The sequence below is a fragment of the Glycine max genome, chromosome 9 (genome assembly GCF_000004515.6).
Source record: "Glycine max cultivar Williams 82 chromosome 9, Glycine_max_v4.0, whole genome shotgun sequence".
NCBI lineage: Eukaryota > Viridiplantae > Streptophyta > Magnoliopsida > Fabales > Fabaceae > Glycine > Glycine max.
Window position 1 is genome coordinate 34,593,793 of NC_038245.2, and position 5,793 is coordinate 34,599,585.

Consider the following 5,793-nt stretch of genomic DNA (forward strand, 5'->3'; position numbering starts at 1 on the left):
TGATAGTTACGTTAGCATTGGTTGTGTGAACCAAATGCCTTTTGCTTGTACTCCTTCATAAACAGTGTTTTGCTTGCACTCCCTAGCAATGCTCCCAAAAATTTAGTTTCTGAAAGAGTTAAATATATTCCAAAAATCAAGTTACAAAGAGTTACTCATTCTCCACTTTAGCCAAAAAGGATAGTTTGAAAAAAAGAAAAGAAAAAGGGAGTTCAATTAGCGAGCAATTAGGGGAAGTGATTGTAACAATTGCCTCATCATTGTCATTGGGTCCATTTAGAACCTTGAACATATATATTGTGTCTTTTTTCTTTTGTCTAGATCACATGTATCCTTCACCAATAATTCTCTGTAAATCGGATAGGATCGTTATCAATGACAAAACTCTTACTTTAAATATTGTTTCTTTAGTTGGCACCTGAGATTAATTGAGAGGAAAAGTAAAACAATTAGAGAGGGCTGACAATTGTCTAATCATTGTCATTGGGTCCATTTAGAATCTTAAACATACATAGTGTTTTTTTCCGTCTGGATCGCATATATCCTTCATCCGAAGTAATTCTATTTTAAATCGGGTAAGATCATTATGAGTGACAAAACTCTTCCTCTAAAAATTAATTTTAGATGTTATTTCCTTAGTTGACCCTTGAGATTAATTGAAAGGAAAAGGAAAAGTGAAACAATTAGGGGGCTGCCTTGCAAAAGGATTAGAAACACAAATTATGCTTTTATAATTTGTGATTGCATCGAATATATATTGGCTCTTACAAGTAATGTGACTTATAGTTTCCCATACTATCTGCGCATAGCTACAATGCCTCATGCAATTAATATGTTGGACTTATTGTGGGGTGCAATTAATGGCATGGGAACATGGCTTGTTTCACATATGAGTTCAAAAAGATTCAACAAATGCATTAATTGGACTTAATCTACTTTTATTATAAGCAAATAATAGGCGGTTCATTTTATAAAATTGGACAACATAAAAAATTGACATTTGGTATAAAACAGGGGTGTTTATGATATTTTCATAACCCCTGTTTATTTTGCTTCCGCATTTGAGAGTGGTGTTGCTGCTCTTAGGACCGTATCCATCTCCTCGACCCTTCTAGAACCCCTCTCTACACACTTCCTCATTTCTCTACTAATCCCACCCCAAACGGCACTGTTTCACCTCTTGCTCGCTGCACCGCCAGAGCCACCACTTCTCTTCTTCGCCAATCACGTTCCAACGAGGTCGTCCCACTCTTTCATCTTTCTCTTTCTCTTTCTCAATCTTCTCCTCTCTTTTTCCATTTTTTCCCCTTATCTTTCTCTTTCTTCCTTCATTTCACTTTTTAATTGGGTATTTTCTCGAACAGTTTTCGTTCAAGCTTTAGATTTTGATTGTTTTGATTTTTTCAGTGGAAATAGGCAAACACAAGATGTACCTATTCTTAAGGATTGTTCAATTTGCATTCCTTGTAGGTAGTTTTGGATGCTTATTGGACCCAATGGGTGTGGAAAATCTACCCTCTTGAAGGTATTTTGCACGATTTTGGTCATCTTTTTGCTGTTTTTTTTTCAATGTGTGTTTTTTTTTATGTTCACGGTCAATTTTATTTTGTATTCAAATTGCATCACCTTTTTGTTGTTTTTTGTTCGCTGTGTTTTTTATTATGTTCACTATTAGTTTTATTTTGTATTTAAATTGCATCACTAGAAGAAGATAAGAAAGCTTTTGGAATGACTCACAGTCAAAAGAGGCAACATTGCTTGAAGCAGAGAATATTTCATGGTAAATCTGAAGTGGATTTCATTGTCTCTTTTTTTTTTATGGTAAACCCGATTTGATATGGCAACTTCATTCCTTTTTGTCATTTTTACAGTTTTATTTGTGATGTTTCCTTGCACTCTGAAATTTTAGAAGAGTTTCTTCTAGTTTTTTTAGTGTTCTATTTTTATTTTTTTGAGATTTTGCATTCTTTTATACTCACTTACGGTATTGTTAGGCTTTCAGATTCTGGCAAGGATAGGATTCTGGCTTCAATATTCACAAAATTGATTCTTACTCAATTTTTGCTGCTTAAGATTCTGCAATTCTTTATTCTCACTCTTGTAAAATCAATATCCTATTCTTCACTTTTGTAAAATGAGTGGGTTGGTTAAGGGAATGATGAATTTTGATTTTTAGAATCAGAATGTTGATTAGTATATGCCCAGGGTAAGGATGTAAGGAATGGAAAGTATAATTGGGCATTTTCTCGAACAGTTTTCGTTCAAGCTTTAGATTTTTATTGTTTTGATTTTTTCAGTGGAAATAGACAAACACATGATGTACCGGTTCTTAAGGATTGTTCGATTTGCATTCCTTGCGGGTAGTTTTGGATGCTTATTGGACCCAATGGGTGTGGAAAATCTACTCTCTTGAAGGTATTTTGCATGATTTTGGTCATCTTTTTGCTATTTTTTTTTCATTGTGTTTTTTTTATGTTCATTGTTAGCTTTATTTTGTATTCAAATTGCATCACCTTTTTGCTGTTTTTTTTCGTTGTGTTTTTTTTTATGTTCACTATTAGTTTTGTTTTGTATTCAAATTGCATCACTAGAAGAAGATAAGAAAGCTTTTGGAATGACTCACATTCAAAAGAGGCAACATTGCTTGAAGCAAAGAAGATTTCATTGTAAATCTGAAGTGAATTTCATTGTCTTTTTTTTTAATGGTAAACCCGATATGATATGGTAAGTTCATTCCCTTTTGTCATTTTTATGGTTTTATTTGTGATGTTTCCTTGCACTTTGAAATTTCAAGAAGAAGAGTTTCTTCTATTTTTTTATTGTTCTATTTTTTTTTTTTTTTGAGATTTTGCATTCTTTTGTTCTCACTTTGGGTATTGTTAGGTTTTCAGATTCTGACAAGGATAGGATTCTGGCTTCAATATTCACAAAATTGATTCTTACTCAATTTTTGCTGCTCAAGATTTTGCATTTTTTTATTCTTACTTTTGTAAAATCAATAGCTTATTCTTCACTTTTGTAAAATGAGTGGGTTGGTTAAGGGAATGATGGATTTTGATTTTTAGAATCAAAATTTTGATTAGTATATGCCCGAGGTAAGGATGTAAGGAATGGAAAATATAGTTGGACATTTTCTCGAACAGATTACGTTCAAGCTTTAGATTTTGATTGTTTTGATTTTTCAGTGGAAATAGACAAACACAGGATGTACTGGTTCTTAAGGATTGTTCAATTTGCATTCCTTGCGGGTAGTTTTGGATGCTTATTGGACCCAATGGGTGTGAAAAATATATCCTCTTGAAGGTATTTTGCACGGTTTTGGTCATCTTTTTGCTATTTTTTTCACTGTGCTTTTTTTATGTTAACTATTAGTTTTATTTTGTATTCAAATTGCATCACCTTTTTGCTGATTTTTTTTTCGCTGTGTTTTTTTATTTCACTATTAGTTTTATTTTGTATTCAAATTGCATCACTAGTAGAAGATAAGATTATGGCTTAATATTCACAAAATTAATTCTTGCTCAATTTTTCTGCTCAAGATTCTGCATTTTTTTATTCTCACTTTTGTAAAATCAATAGTCTATTCTTCACTTTTGTAAATTGAGTGGATTGGTTAAAGGAATGATGAATTTTGATTTTTAGAATCAGAATTTTGATTAATATATGCCCGGGGTATGGATATAAGGAATGGAAAGTATAGTAGATAGTATATAAATTGTTTTTTTTTTAAATTCTGGTAGGGTAGGCGAGTAGTAGTGTAGAGGATGTATTTCTTTATAGTACCAATGTTGATGAATATCTACATCCTCTAAATAATAATTTTTTCATTCCGGGTGATATTCATTATATTGTGGACACCATTTTGATAAATTGTCCTTCTTTATCCTTGCATTTTGATATGGTAAGTTCATTCCTTTTTGTCTCTTTGACGGTTTTATCTTTGATGTATTTATTTTATCCATTTGTGAATGTTTCCTTGCACTTTGAAATTTCAGAAGAACGTGAATCTTCTTTCTCTTGAGGATAAGCGGTTTAAAATGCTTTTTGTTTCCCTATCTATATAAGTGGTTTAAAGATTCATTTTTTTATTAATCCTAACTTGCAAGTTCTATTAAGGCATCACTGGTCTCCATAACAAAGTAAGTCAATCTTTTTCTTTCCTCTTGGCTGGTGAGTTTGTTCTTTTCTTTTTCTATCTTATTGGTATTCTATTCCCCTCCCCCCCCCCCTCCCTTTAACCCTCATTTGATCCATTCTTGACCGCTAACAATGAAGAACTTATAAGCCAAAAGGATAATTTATCATCAAGATTGAGAATTAAGGTGGCAAGGATAGTATTCTCGCTTCAATATTCACAAAATTGAAGTTACTGTAGCTCTTATATAAATGATTGGAATGTATTTGACACAGAAGCCATTGATTCTCACTTAATTTTTGCTGCTCAAGATTCTACATTTTTTATTCTCACTTTTGTAAAATCAACAGCCTATTCTTCGCTTATAGTAATAGTAGATTATATTATTGGTTGGTAAAATGAGTGGGTTGTATAATGTAGCATATGTTGCTTAAGGGAATGATGGATTTTGATTTTTAAAATCAGAATTTTGATTAGGATATAAATTGTTTTTTATTTTATTTTGAACAGGATAGGCGAGTAGTAGTATAGAGGATGTATTACTTTATAGGACTAGATGTATATCTACATCCTCTAAATAATAATTTTTTCATTCCTGGTGATATTTATTATATTGTGGACACTATTTTGATAAATTGTCCTTCTTTATCCTTGGAGGGGATGATATTTCTTTATATTGTGGTAAACAACCTTTGCTAAGTTGATTCTAACTTACTAACTACTATGTAATTTTAATTTTTAGAGTTATTTGCTACTAGCTAGGGGATTTATTAGGGAACAATTAAACATGAACATGTCATTTGAACTTTATGCTCAGAATTGAAATATTTTGGTTGTTTTCTCAATAGAAGCATGATCTGAAATGTGATTCTTATTTTAACTTTATGAAATGAACACTAAGATCTGATTATACTACAAATTACATATAATCTTATAGAATTATTTACTTTGAGAGGTTACTTCTCTTCATTCCTATCTTTAAACACATGAGTAACCAACAAGTTGATTGGAAATGGATAGAAATGCAAGTATTTTAAAGCAAAATACATTACTTTTGATTTAAAATATGTCAAATTCCTATACATACCCCAATATTTCCCTTACTCTTGTCCCTTGCTTTTCATACACTCTTCTCCCTCTCTTTTTATGAGTTTCAAATTTTATGTTTGAGCATTTTTCTGGAGTTTCATCTCATTCTTTCCTTAGACATTTCGAAAAAAACTGTCCTTTTTAACTCTTTCATCTCATTTTTGATTTAGTTATTCCTCTTCTTTCTCAAATCTCTCGATATTGAACAATGTAGTGGCCCATGAATGTACAGAAGGATGAAAATGTTTAATTATCATGTATTCCTTTTGGTAGGATGAAGGAGTAGACATAAATATGTTTCCTTGTGACATGTATATAGTTATGAAAAAAAGCACTAGCAAAATAACAATACTTGAAAGACAAAAAAAAGCTTTGTGCATCTATACTTTTTGTCCTGTCATGTAATATACGGCTAATTAACCTCATCTATGCGTGGTGCTATTTTCATGCTTATTCAGGAAGTAATTCTCAATGTAATATCTTCATATGATATCATTGTCACTGATATTTAAAATTATAACTTATTTACTGTTATCCAAAACATATTTATCATATGTTATGTAAATAGT

General features: G+C 31.4%; 1 long non-coding RNA gene across 9 annotated transcripts; it reads left to right on the top strand.

The window, feature by feature from the left end:
- The first annotated feature begins 872 nt into the window (after nucleotides 1–872).
- LOC102668621 (uncharacterized) lies at nucleotides 873–4,980 on the top strand. 9 transcript variants are annotated; one of them, XR_005886537.1, is made up of 5 exons: nucleotides 873–1,239; nucleotides 1,408–1,525; nucleotides 1,706–1,780; nucleotides 2,298–2,415; nucleotides 2,595–4,980. It is a non-coding gene; the product is annotated as an uncharacterized lncRNA (long non-coding RNA). The 9 variants fall into 9 exon arrangements; XR_005886539.1 differs by having other exon boundaries at nucleotides 1,709–1,780; XR_001382731.3 differs by having other exon boundaries at nucleotides 1,471–1,525; nucleotides 2,592–4,980.
- Nucleotides 4,981–5,793: the final 813 nt, after the last annotated feature.